We start from the raw sequence: 15,169 nt of genomic DNA, 5'->3' as shown, positions 1-15,169 counted from the left end.
TTGAACATAAGGGTACTGTCAAGGTTTGACGTCTCACACCTTCTATCTGTCCAAAGGTGCAAGAATTGTAATTCCTACCCCACGTACGTTCCCAGTTGCACATATGCCGATCAAGCTTACTAAATTGAAGGACATTTGAACTGCCTTGTCGTGTGTAACAGACGACGTCAAAGGATTTTATGAAGATATTCTTCAGTGGCCCACTCCACACGCCAATGAAACAGACCCAGATATAGAGGAACACATGCATGTATGAGCTCGTACATTATTGTACTTCAAACACCGAAAATAAAGTCCAGAAAGTGCAGTACACTGTCATTTATTGATGAATCTATAATTTCCTGTGGCATATATAACATAACCTAACCTAACCTAGCGTATGTGGCAACGACAAACGGGCGTTTGTAGGAAATTTCTCGTCTTATTTCACACAGTTTTCACTTTTATTGCAGAAATGTACCGGAGTCACAACTTTTTCATCTCCACTGTCTCTAGCAGCATACTGCAGGGGGGAGCATTGAGGGTTGCAAAATTAACTATTCATTATGCTGAAAATTTGATTTTTCTTGTTTTTCTCAGAATTGTGCAAAAGTGACTCAGGTCCCTTTCTGCAATAAGCCATTCACTTAGTATATTTACATTATAAGAAAACCCGAATTCGTACACAAAAACAGTTATATTCAACTAGTAATACTGAAAAAAATTTGACAAATTTCTATTGCCCGTTCAACTCAATGACGGTGTGCCGCGAGAATCTCTCTCCAACCTCCAGCTAAAAAAGCTGACGAAATTAACTCTGCTTGCCTTTGCTTCAGGTTTTCATAGTTTATTTAACAATGGGGAGAGAGCAAAGACGCTAGTCTGGGAGCTTTTTCTAAATCCTCGGCACCCGACGACAATACGAACAAGTAAACAATGGGCTATTTAAAAGTAGTCAGACGAGAAGTAGCTATATACAATTGTTTTAAAGGTTAAATAACTGTCCCCGAATGAATTTAAAATGGCGTTTGTTCCATAGTTAAGAAATTACATACTCCTATACTTTCAATTCCATTTTCTTTGAGGGGGATAAAACATCCTTGACAGCGATTAAAAACAAATTCTTATGCCGTTGATAAACATTTGTTTGGGGGAGGGGGATTTCCGGCATCCCCCCTTTAATTCGCACACTGGGCCTACTATAGAAATCGTAAAATTTAATAGCCATTCTCTTCACATGACCAATTCCTATTGAATTTTAAAGCTGATATAGGATTGCCAAGACGTCCTGTATATAGAGGAGAAGGTCTAAATATGGGCGAAGGTTTAAATATGGGTTTTGGCGTTATCAGCGCTCCCCGGTGCTGAAGCCTGGCAGGGGCTATGGGAACTGGTTATGTCAAGGACAAAGGTTGCGGCGCCATTTCGCAAGAGGAAGTGATGGTTAGTTTCGGCCTTGGACGCTGTTATAGATTTGCGAGCTCCGAAAACTTTTTGCAGGTATGTTTTAACTCAGCGTTTTCTGAATTCTCATCTGCTTTGTATAGGTTATGATATTAGCGGTACATAAAACAAATGTGGGTTTTTATAATGCCTGATTTGTTTGTGAAATATATACCACAGAGAGCGAAAATAAATTTAAGAAGAAAAATAGCGTGATGGTCTAAATATGGGCTATGACATAAGATCTAATGCTGAGCTCACATTTTCAACAAATATTTGGATGTTTTTCTTAATTTCGATTTTTCCCATTCCGCGTTATTTTCAAAACAACAGATGATTCATAAATATGAATTTTATAATGTTTTAGCGATAAATGACTGTTTTTTTAAATTTTAATTGCTTTTTGTGATATTGCCACTAGTAGCCCATATTTAGACCTCAATTTTGAAATACATCATTTTACCATTTTTTGGAAATTGCTTTTTTTTTAAAAAAAAATTGAGACCTTCTATACTTTAGCATGCTATTACATTTAAGTATATACGTATTTCATAGATATGCATTTTAAAGGCAGGTGCTTGATATATTATTTTTTTTTCCTCCAAAAATGACAAAATAAAAAGGGGGGCCCATATTTAGACCTTTTCCTCTACGGGATTGTTCCCTTTTTTAAAGAAATGTCCCGGTGTACCGGAAAATGTTCTCTGGACTCCCATTTGTCCCGTATTTAGCTAGAGAAAAAAGGAATTCAAATTAATAACAATTTTTAACTAACCTAATTGGATACCAATTACAATTTACCACTCAATCCTGATATTAACATTGGCATAGAACTGCTCATTGTCTATTGTCGAATAAGAAGCGACTTACGACTGGCAAAGGCAGTTCTGGATCTACTACAGCTCTCACTTGTTTCTTTTCTTGGACAATGGAATCAGAGTGGAGTGGATAATATTCAGGGCTTAGGTGATGTAAAAAGTTTTCTTTTATTTCGTCATGCCAAAAAGAAAGTGTTCTTATAGCAGTGATTATTCTAAACAAGGGTCCTCTTAAAGGACGCCAAGTGTTCACTCAAATATTAATATATTTTGTCAAAATGTTAGAAATTCGGTATTAACAATGCTTTAAACTGCAATTGATTTTGTAATGTTTAAAAATGTTATAAAAACAAATTTAACTATATCCATGTCTATATGTCTCGTTTTTTTATTTTACAAATCTGACAACCCTAAGCTGATATCATGAGCAAAGTTTGTGCGCAGCGGCGGCGCCAGGATTAATCATTATGAGGGTGCTGACGGGATGCGGAATGAAATTTAGGGGGTGCGACGTTGAAAATAAAGAAAACATGAAATATGCATGCATGTTTTAGTCCCCAAATCAAATGTCTATCAACTTTATGTATAGTCTATAATCTGTATAATCTATGATAATATGGCAATGAAACTGAAGAATACTAGGGACTTGCTTCATTTTTGCCTGATTTTAGCACAACAATGGCGTTTGGTAATTTGAAAAGTACAGTTTGTTCAAGGGAGGCGAATGACATATGTGGACGACTGGAGGATTTTTACCATGGAGAAGCAAGCAAGGCAAGGAGAGGGGTCGAAGTATATTTTCCCCCTAATAGTGTTGCTCACTCTATCTAAAAAAAATCCTTCAGTTTGAAGTTACCATGTTTCTGTAACGCTCTTATAACAATTAACATAAATGGCCGTGACTGAAATGTACACTTTTAGATTGACATCCATTGTTTTAAGTCCACTTTATGCACACCGGCTAATCGAGACTGGACCTACAGTTTAAAGTGGGATCCGAACCACTATGTGCCTCCACTGGTTATTGAACCCGGGATCCCTTGATTACAAGGCACAACCAATTGAGGTACAATATTTAGTTATTAATCAATGTCAAATTCGTTGTATAGGTGACAACAACTGTTGAATGTTCAGTTTGTGTGCGTTGGGTAAAAGAAAGGCAAAATAACACAATAAATACAAAATTATGTAGTCACTTTCATGTAATTATCAATTCACTTTTTTTGGACTGCTTCACTTTTCTGAAAATGTTCCGTTGCGTTCGTTATACATAATATTACATAGCCTCCTTTCCGTCTGGCCAGATGTTGTGGTGTCAGGACAAAACGCTAACTGCCGCACTCTTCCCAACAACTAACCACAACATTTCTTCGCGAATTATTGGCATCTTCGTACCAGTCGTTGAAAAAGTCTGAAATTGTACATTTACTAGAACAAATAGAACGAATTAACAAGGAAACGGCCGTCACGATACAACTCGCTCGCATTAAATAATTGCCCGAGAACGACCTGATGATACTCGAAAGCAAATGATTTTATTTCCCCAATTAGTGTTGCCCACGGGACGAGACGGGAAAGGCTTTTAAAAATTCGAGACGAGACGAGATTGATCATGTGTCCCTTTGACAAACGAATATTTTCGAGACGAGACAGCATTTCACAGCATTTCCACGAGACGAGACAGGCCAAAGTCTCGTCTCGTGGGCAACACTATCCCCAATGCGACTTCAAAAAAAGAGGAAAAACAAGTACGCGGACAACAAAACCGTGTATCGACAGTGCAACAACAACTGACACTGAGCTACATATATTTATCGAAAAGCACAGACTACTTGAAACACAAGAAGAAACAATTCTGAAGAAATAAAGAGAAGGGGCGCTGATCTTTATAAACTGCCAACAGCACAAGAAAATGTTGTAAATAATAACAACAGTCTCACTTCAGTACCTAACATTCGGCCCTCGATATGACAACGACATGGCATAATATGACACTGTAAGAGGTAATGTCTTCGGGAGAATATAGGTCTTGGATAGGGGGTGGTGAAGGGGTGCGGAAGAAAATGAAGGGGTGCGCAAGGACCCCCTCGCGCCCCCCTGACGCCGCCCTGCTTGTGCGAAACATAGAATAATCTTTATTCTGTTATTATCTTTGAATCAGATGTTGAAAGAGTTAATTTTTGTGTACAATAAGGATCTTTGCTGTTATTGTTGTCCTTTTTTATGTGGGATATGTCCTTCTTGCATTAACACTTCAATTCTAACAAATGCACATGGACCATGGTCCATGTATACATAACGATTACAATGTGATTTAAGACAAGGAAGTTGGTCCGAAGTAGACTCTGAGAACCATGTTTCAGCGAAGCACAAAAATATTGAATTTGAATATTGAATAGAATTGGAGTGTTAATGCAAGAAGGACATATCCCACATAAACAAGGACAACAATAACAGCAAAGATCCTTATTGTACACAAAAATTAACTCTCCCAACATCTGATTCACAGATAATAACAGAATAAAGATTATTCTATGCATCACTCAAGCTTGTAGTTTACACATGATATCAGCTTTAAAATTCAATAGGAATTGGTCATGTGAAGAGAATGTCTATTGAATTTTACGATTTCTATAATAGGCCCAGTGTGCGAATTAACGGGGGGTGCCGGGGATTCCCTCCCCCACAAAAATGTTTATTTCCGGCAGAATAATTTGTTTTTAATCCCTGCCAAGAATCTCCCTCAAATAAAATGGTAAAAGAGTGCCTTAAATGGTTGGTTTTGTGTCACAGTCATTAAGGAACTTTTACTCCATAATGTAAGGAGCATAGAAAATTCTCCTCTATGAAAATTAACATGAAACATTAATGACACTGTAATCGAAGAAATAATTCATTAATCAAGGGATTCATATTTGTTTGTCGTCTGCCAAATGTTTTTTACCAATAAAAAATAATACAATCAAAGGGGGGAAACCGAAGAAGGCTTTATCTCACTTTCCTGCGGAATGCACGTTGCCAAAGCGGTTTACGATTTGAAAATGTCATGGAACAAGACGAAGAGGAAGTCCTAGGCTGCGCATATCCAACATTTGTAATTGCCCAGGTAAATTTACAACCTTCCTTTCATCTTTCCCACCAGAATTGATTTTGTATATCACTTAAAAATAAATTAACTTTACATTTGTACCATTATTTTTGAATAACCCTGTATATACAATATATATATAAATTCACAACGTACAGTGGGATGCATAAGTATTACCAACAAATTTTTCATCACCATGTATATTCTCTTTGTTTTATGCCAGGAATTCCCAAACTTTTTCGTTTCACGGCGCCATTAGTATTTCAAGATTTTTCCGCGGCGCCAAAGTCAGAATGTAATCCTATCTAACACTTGCAACGTTCAGTTAGTGTGGTTAGGTTGCTTGCCTTAAGTTAAAAAATAAACGCAAATATCAAATTCAGACACATTTTATGTGTTAAAGGTGTAAGCATATATATTTGGGTTGATGCGATGGTGCGATTCTAAAACCATGTACATTAACAAGTAGGTAAGTGTCATTTCAGTGAAAATATTGAAACACATTTCGCGGCGCACAGTTTGGGAACCATTGCTTTATGCAATGGAAACTTCAAGAATTGGAATAAAAGCGCCAAACAAGCTGCTGGCAACCTCTACAGCAGCAAATGTCAAAATCAATTCCTAACAAAATCGAAGGATGCAAGATAAAATGTAATGAAAATAGTAATTGACAATTTGCCGAGCAATACTTGTGCGTCCCATCTCCCACCAAAGACATTGAACGCATCATTATCCATACAAAATACAGGGTGTTCCGCTTAGAAGGATCGAGAAATAAATGCTCACCGTTTTCAAACAGAGGAACATATTCGAATGCAGACGACATTTCATAAAAATTGCATAAACAATGTTTTGGGATTGCTATTTTTTTAAACAATGGTCAATAATTACGGCACCAATTGTTATCAATTTTGGTTGCTATGTTTTCTGCAAAGCAATGCAAGTAGCTTCAATCCCTTGGTCATACAAATTAGAATTCCCTTGGTTCATGGACTATGGACTGTCAATTTTACGATGTGAGTTCAGGAAATTTATATATTTGTTTGAGTACTAGTTTATGTGTGCGTGTGTGGCAGAATAGAATAGATAATGTTGGCACTGTCACTTCGCATTTTTATATGAGTTACTTCGCTCCATTTCTTCATTGGTATTAACATGTAAACGTTTTTTTCCCGTTCATCAGTAACTCCAGATGAATGCCAGGTTGGTATACAAGCAGTGGGTGGGGACCCACTGCTGGGAAACACTGTGAAACCAATTTTAAGTAACAAAATGGGGCGAGAATTAATTACATAGAATTATTTGCTTCAGTAAAATACATTCCAAACAGGGATTTCTGCTCCTCTCCCATATTTTCCTTTCGGTACGCCAGGAAGCAAATGTCGTAATGGTAACGTAATCACCTTGTAATCAAGGGGTCCCAGGCCGACTTCGTGCAATGGACAAGTGCATCGTGTCGCTTCGGTTCGAAAGGTTGCATTGAGTACTGAGGGTTTGCTTGAAAGGCGACATGTATCGCTTGTCATTTCGGTATAAAAGTTCCCTTAGGATGCAAAGACTTGATAGGCCTAATCAGTTTAGAGCTCTGACATCGGACACAGAACATTCGAAATTAGATAAAGCCGCGTCGATCAGCTTACCAATTTAACCCTTATCCGGGCAAGCTATTTTTGTAACGTGTCCGGGCAAGCAGTGTCTGTCGGACACTGCATTGTTTTAAATGGATCTTGCCCTTCTAATGCGAGATTTTTATGTTTCATCGCTGTGGAAACAAGCGAGTAACATGATATTTAACCTGATCATCATTGTTATGTCCATAATTCTGGTATTCATCATCATCATCATCATCGAAATTACATGTTATAATTTTTGCAGCATAGTATATGAAACATGTTAAGCCGGAAGGTAGTGTGCTCATATATTTTTCATTTTTTCTATTTTGGCTTTAATAATATTTTTATGTGGTGTCTTATTAAATACTTTATTTTTTATTAAACATCTGTTAATACATATTCAAGCACACATCTTTACATATCAATTGTACACTGTGTCCGACAGACACTGCTTGCCCGTTTACGTAAGTGAAATGGAAATATTTTTTTCGCCTGACCTTTTTTATGAAACGTCCAAACTTGGAGAAAGAATATCCTCTTATTGCTGTTGAATCCCGAACGAAAGGCCAGCTTGGACTGCAAGTCCTAAAATTCAGGAGAACCTCTCATGGCCCAGTGTAATTGACGCCAGGGCCCTGAACCGGCCCGCGACCCAGCGGTTGAGAAACACTGGTCTACGGGATAAACTTAAAAAATTGAATTGTGTTACTGCGTACGTATGCATATACTGACGAGAAACCTGATATCCAATTAAGATACATTTAGTACAGATTGGATATATACAGGGTGTCTGACAAGTCAATGCCTATTTTTAAGTTGGTAATACATAATGTTGAAACCATTGTACGTACAATGGTAACTATCACAGGGAATGAAAACAAATTCTAGACCATTTATGTTGCAGGTAACTGAACATACCACCAAAATTTAGCACAAAAGAGCGAGCAAGAATTGCTGCAAGGTACGAGGTATGGAAATCGGTAGAGGAATATCTTCTTCCCATCCAACCATGATTTCTGCAAATTCCATATGGTCGTCACAGTCCTCGGGAAAGATTTGCTGGGCGTAATGAGGTTTCCAGGAAAGGAAATTTAATTCTTTTTCAGTCTCATGGTACAGTGTGTTAACCCGCTCTCTCTGCTAGCCTGACAGATTGGCTTTTTAGGGCTTCTTTCAGTGCGGGGGTGGGGGGGGGCGGAGACAAATAAGCTTTTAGAGGGCCCTCAGCCATCGACATATTAGAGGGTTCGTATATGCGTATAAACGTAGTTACTCAGGGGTACAGAAACGAATACAATATATACAGCTATAAGTACCCTGTGCATATTGCACCGTGCCATGAAGGCACATTTAGGGTAAGTGGGGGTAGGGCTTTTCGATATCGGACATCTTGGAGGTGATGTGATCAGCACTACGCTCCGGCCGCCTTTTTAAGGCTGGTTGGGCCATGGACAAAATTGTTCCCTAGGATGTTCTGAAAATTCTGTATTAGCTTTGTTCATAAAAAAAACAAGAGGCAGAATGCACTTGCAGGGCGTATCAGACGCCATCTTTAAAAGCGTGTTATTCGAGACACTCATGCTAGTGAGAGTGTACAGTTGCTTGGTAATGATGGTATTTCTTGTAATTATTATAATTAATAGACAACTGCCCCTCTGTAAATAAAGAAGCATTAATAAAAAAATATTGTTTTTTGTGAGTTTTAGCGAATGGTAAAATATGGGTGTGATGGAATCATTGGTTATTATTTTTTTATTAATTATGGTAATTTTTGTAATCAGTATAATTAATGATTAACTAAACATCAACAAACAAGAATGCAAGAAGCAATTCAATAACAAAATGGTTTCTCGAATTTTAGTGATTAACAAAAGTGTGGGCCTCTCTCAAGTTTCTCGTACGGCACGGGTAAGCTAGGGTCAATCACAAAATATATTTTTTTCTGCTAAATGAAGTCTCAACTTTTAAATGAAGTCTCAACTTTATGGCAGTTAGATATTATCCACGATTATAAAAACTGAAAACAGACATACTTCCTTAACAAACTCATCTAACTCATTTTACTCTCTTTTGTAGCATTTTCGTGGCGTATGGAAATGGGCTTAATTTCTCTGCATTATCTATGGCCCATTTAATGCTTTGTACGTTTATGTCGTTCTGCTCACGCCGCATGCGTCTTCGGCCAGCTTTCGAACTTGTAAACTAATAGTATTTGCAACGCCCCCTCCTCCTGAGATTTATAGAAAACAATAATTTAATTTGAATGATGAAATTGAAGCGATAATTTATTTTTAAAAAATATTGTGTTCTTTGACTTACAGGAAGTAAGTTACAGCAACTATTATTATTATTATTAGTATTATTATTATTATTTGAAGCAGGGTTACATTTAAGTATACAGTCTATTTTACACTGATATCTAACTATAGAAAACAGCTTTTGTCCTACATGAATTAATGTATTAAGTATACAGTAACGCAAATTGTATATAGGTACACAGAATATGGAAATTACAAATGTATGTAATCTAAAAAAACATAAGAAATAGTTGTAGTAGTTGTAGTAATAGTAATAACGGTAATATAATAATAACCACAAAAATAGCAGTAATAATAATGATAATGATAATAATAATAATAATAATTTCTATGACTGCCCCCTGAGATAAATCCTGAGTATTTGCCGTTTCTGGATTATCAACTAACGTTTGAGAAAGGTTGTACACATGTACTTTGTGAATAAAAATAGCAAATGCAATATATTATGATTTTACCTGAAAATTGAGAAATTTTATGTCTTGCATTTCACAGTTTGAAAATAAAATTTAATATAATTTTGGTGTCTTTTAACACTAATTTGTCTTTGAATGGATACATTTTATTTGATGTTTCCAAAAATAATTATAATGTCGTTTATTTCTTCTGGCAGGAGTTACTGCCTCTGTAGAATCACATGTTGATAAAAGGTATTGTAAGTGGAGGAAATATGACCACATTAAGACAAATTTCCTAATAATCTTAACCTTTTTAAAATTTATTTTACTTGTAGGCTTATATTCTTGTGATACACTGCTGGAATTTTCTGTTTTTCAAAGTAATAGTAATAGTATGTTTTAAAATGTTTTAAAACTGAAATATTCTTAAATATGCTAAACTTTTTTTTAATCAGAAATGCAAACTACGAATCTTTAAATATAGCTACATTTTTTCAGGTTTCCTTTGTTTCATTTCAAAATTCAAAATGTGTAGGATGTAAGTATCAGTAAGAAGAAAATATCGAAGGATGCACTGCACATACGATGTCGGTGCTTGATAGTGCAAGATGAAGGGGGGCTACAAAATATGTAGCTACCGGGCTACACTGGTGTACAGTCGAGAGTAAAGATAATACCAGGCAAATTGAACCATTATGTTCATCATTTTCGTTTTACGCATTACAAGGTTAAAGAATTGAAACAAAATGTTAAACATCAATTACCGCATCAGCATAATTCCACTCTTGAAAGAAACTCAGAATTTAGGGCCAAGAATGATTGATATGTATTTAGAACACATGCGCCATTTTCTCGAATAATCGACTCAATAACTTGTACAATAACTATGTTCAAATTACAGCGCCTTGAATAACGTAGTGTGGAAAACGACCCAAGAAACTGGTTCCCGAGACGGATGAGAACATAGATGGCAGTGCGATCAGTATCGGTGCTAATTTTCTTATGAAAGTAATGCGGCTTTGACAGTTTTTGGAATATATTATGTAGATTTGTTTGTCTTGAAAGGCGGTACGTGAATTGATGGAAACAGTTATATTTGTGGAGTGATTTGCTGCCACGAAATGGCATTAATTTGGAAAGAAAAGTAAAATAAAATGAATAAATAAATAGCATGCGTGCGTAACACAAGAAGAAACATTGCAATGTGATTCCGGACTTCAGGTCTTGGACTGTGTATTAGAGTTTATTTTTCTATGTTATTAGAATATAAAAAGTATCCTGAGAGATATTTCATACCGAGGCGACAAACCACAAGTGTCACTTGAAAGCGAGCAGTCGGTAATCAATGCAGCCTTTCGAACCGTAGGGACACAAGCTCTGACTGCACCGTTTGCTCAAGGAGATTTTAGACCAAACCGACACGCGACAAACGATACGAGGATTTCACACCAAAGCGACACGGGTCCTTCGGTCCAAGGCAACTTTCATACCGAAGCGAGACGCGACACATGTCGCTTGGAAACGAGCCAATCAAGAGCAACATTTCACATTGTAAAGGCATGACTGGCAGCACAGGCCAGCGTTCGGTTGGTGAAATCCTCAAGCGATAAGTGTTGCGTACCGCTTTGGTGCGCATTATCTCTAAAGCAAGACACTCAATGCATCGCGCATGCGCGAATAACAAACCACGGCAACACGTTGCAAGCTATTGAGGAAATGGCCCAGTTTGAGCGACACACAAGCGACAAAACGATACGTGTGGCTTATCGTGTCGCCTAGATCTGTTGTTCGCACAATTAGCAGCAAACGCTTGCTAATATACTGAAGTGCAGCTTCAAGGCTGTCGTTCGTCACTTAGTTGGGAACTTCCCCTTTAGCGCGTCGCTTCGGTCTGAGCACCCTTCCTTTAAGGAGCTTTCCGACCGAAGTAACAAGTAGCATGCGAATACGACATATGAACGTGTCGTTTGCTGTTTTGACCCTCATGCGCAATGAATGCTATTTTACAGTCTGGAAGTGTCTGTGTCCCTAGTCACATCAGTGTAAATATCCCGGGTCTCTTGTCCCATTGGTCTGAAAGTTTCCTTACACTCATGTCGATGGCATTAATGATGTTTTGTGGCTTTCCCCTGGTCGTTTCATGCAATCATCATCATCATCATTGCCGCGATTAGTTTAAAGCGGAAGAAAAGAGACAGTAAATATAAAGAAATATAAATGCTTCAGTGTGTATATCTTTAAATCAAATGATGATGATGATAATAATTATGAACCTAATTCATACACAAAAATTTAGTTACCAAGAGCATTCCACGCGTATTTTTTCTCGCGCATTATTAATGAAAGTATAACGATAACAGGACGTGGTCGACTGTCTGGAATGTTCGTTAATATCTTCGCGACCACTGTACCAAATATCATAGCAATTATCACATTCATAGAAATGCTTCATGTAAAATAATCAGACGTTGCAGCGAAAACTCCATTTATTTTATTTTTTTTTTTTTTTATAAAATATTTATTGGTTGTGGACAAAATCCATGCACCAGTTAACAATTTATCAATTGGTATTATATACATGTATGCACATAATATTTACTCACAATTATTCCTTTCATAATAAATAGTTTCCAAATTTCATTACACTTTTACAGAATTATATTAGACTTATTAAGATATTTTGTAAGAATATAGATTACCGAGGATGAAGGTGAAGTCAGTAAACAAGGCAGTGTCAGTGGCGCTTGATGTCCACTCCTGTACAATTCCTGTAAAAATGATTCTCTGTAAGTTTCATAAAGTTTGCATTGAAATATAATGTGGTTTGGAGTTGCAGTATATTCATTGCACAAACAAACTGGCGAAGTCACTTAATTCTTCTTGTAAAGGTAAGCTGCGGCGATAGTGTGATTTAACCTGCAGCGCATTATAGTTGTGAGGGAACTCCGGGAGAGTTGAATCTGTTTAAACCAACATTCCTTTGGAATTCTTTCTTGTATAGAATAGTAGGCCTTACCGCATTGAGTGCCAGTATTTGTCCACAAGTTTTGCCAGTCAGTAAATAGTATTTTTCTAGCGTGTGATTCCAAAACTACGGACGGAATCTTTATTGAAAGCGGCCGTTGGATTGTTTGATTCGCTGCATAATTTGCCAAAGTATCTGCTATATTATTCCCTTCTATTAAAGAATGTCCAGGTGTCCAAATAAAGTTGATATCATATCCCAATCTCGTTAATTTCAGTGTGAGTATTCTTATGTTAACAATGTACCATTCCGTATGACATGACCATGATGCAAACTGTAAAGAATTTAGCACAGAGGCTGAATCGGTTGCAATTAGAACTGAATTTAACTTCTTCTTTTGTACATAAAGCAATGCCTGTCGTATTGCAAAAGCTTCTGCAGTGTATATTGACAGATACGATGGCAAAGGAAAAATTTTGAATTCTGCAGAATTATCACAGTAAAATGCTGCTCCTGTTTTTCCAGACGTTGATTTTGAAGCATCTGTATATATGTGATATTCACATTGTAATTTTGAATGTATGTAGTCTTGATATATTTTATTTGAAATTGTAGGGATTGTCTTCCTGAAAACTCTACTTGGGTAGGCAGGAAAATGAATCCTCATGGGAGATATCATATTAAAGTAGTCTGTCATGAAGCATGGTGCATTAGGTAAACGAATAATATTAGCTTGAAATTTATTAATGTCCTTATAAGCATAATATAGTATAGGTAATCTGGATTTATATTTTGCTGTACGTCTGTTGAGCATCAAAGAGTCTAACAATTGAAGTTTTGGTATGATCGGAGATGTCGTGTTGGCAATTTTCTTAAGTAAAAATTTGCTCGCAAGATATTTAACTCTACGTTTGTATGGTGGATCTCCCACTTCTACGAAAGTTGCTTGTTTTGGAGTTCCTTTCCAAAGGCCATAAATCCTGGATAAACTGCTATATTGGATAGAAGATAGCGTGTTAAAAGCCCAACTTAAATTATCATTGTACATAAAGGAACCATACTCTAGTCTTGAGTTTAGCATCTGTTTATGGATCTGATGTAATAATTTAGGATCAGCACCCCACTTTTTCTTAACTGTCAACATTTTTATTATGTTAAACACTTGAGATCCCTTACATTGTGCCAGTTCTACTTGTGACTTCCATTTAAGTTTTTCATCTAATATAAGTCCCAAAAATTTATGACTTCTTTGTTGACTAATAGTTTTTCCGTTTATATTTATTGATATGCATGAATGAGATCTATTCTTATTAAAAACTACCACCGAAGACTTATCTGGATTTACTTCAATTCCATTGATATCACACCATGATGATAATTCATCCAGAGATTTTTGAATTTTTTGAACCCCTTCTTGAATATTTTTACTACTAGTGTATATAACAATATCATCTGCATATTGTAATAGACGAGTGTGTTGAAGAATTTTTGAGCCTAAATCTGCCGTGTACATATTAAATAGCATGGGACTCAGCACTGCGCCTTGTGGTAGACCTTTATGTGTATAACGTGCGGTGGATAACTGTCTTCCATATCGAATGTACAACTTACGTGCCAATAATAATCCAAGAATACTTTTTATAAAATTACGTGGAACGTTCATTTTCTCCAATTTTTGTAACAGTATATTTGGAAGGACAGAATCATAGGCGCTACTTAGATCGAGAAAAACTACGATACAAAATTCTCGCCGTATGAAAGATAGCCATATATCTAAAATTAGTGTCGCTAATACATCTACTGTTCCAGTTCCTTTCCTAAATCCCATCTGATGTTTCGGTAATTTCTGATTATATTCGACCCACCATGTGAGTCTGTTGAGTATTAAATGTTCATATAATTTAGCAAAGCATGATGACATTGCAATAGGTCTATAGTTCGTATGTATTCCTGATTGTTTACCTGGTTTTAATATGGGTATTATCACCACTTCTTTCCACTGTGATGGAATTTCTCCACTATTCCATATTGAATTGTAAGTATTTAGTAAAATTTCATATCCATTCAAAGGCCAGTGTTGAATACATTCGTATGTAATACCATCTAAACCCGGAGACGTTTTCTTTCGTTTATGAACAACATATTCTAATTCATCCATAGTGAATAGCGATTCTAACGTGGATGTTTCTGGATATTTCATAGAGTTTAACAATTGACAAAGATTAGTTTCAACCGTATCTGGTGTCAACTTGCGGTGAAATTCTTTTATCCAGGCTGAATTGATATCTCCTCCAAAATAATGACAAGTATTATTATTGGACATACTTCTTATTATTTTCCAAGTCACTGAAATAGAAGAATCTTTAGTTAATGTAGAGCAAAATGACTTCCAAAAGTATGATTTTGATTTCTTTAGGAACCTCTGAGTTTTTGCTGCAATTTCTTTATATCTAATAAAATGATTGATGGTAGGATTCTCCTTATAATTTATGTATGCTTTTTGTCGTTCGTTTACCCATTTCTGGCAATCCATTGTCCACTACGGAGTCA

The sequence above is a fragment of the Lepisma saccharinum genome, chromosome 6 (genome assembly GCF_977018435.1).
Source record: "Lepisma saccharinum chromosome 6, izLepSacc3.1, whole genome shotgun sequence".
Classification (NCBI taxonomy): Eukaryota; Metazoa; Arthropoda; class Insecta; order Zygentoma; family Lepismatidae; genus Lepisma; species Lepisma saccharinum.
The sequence above is the reverse complement of the archived record's forward strand: the minus strand, read 5'-3'. Positions refer to the sequence as shown.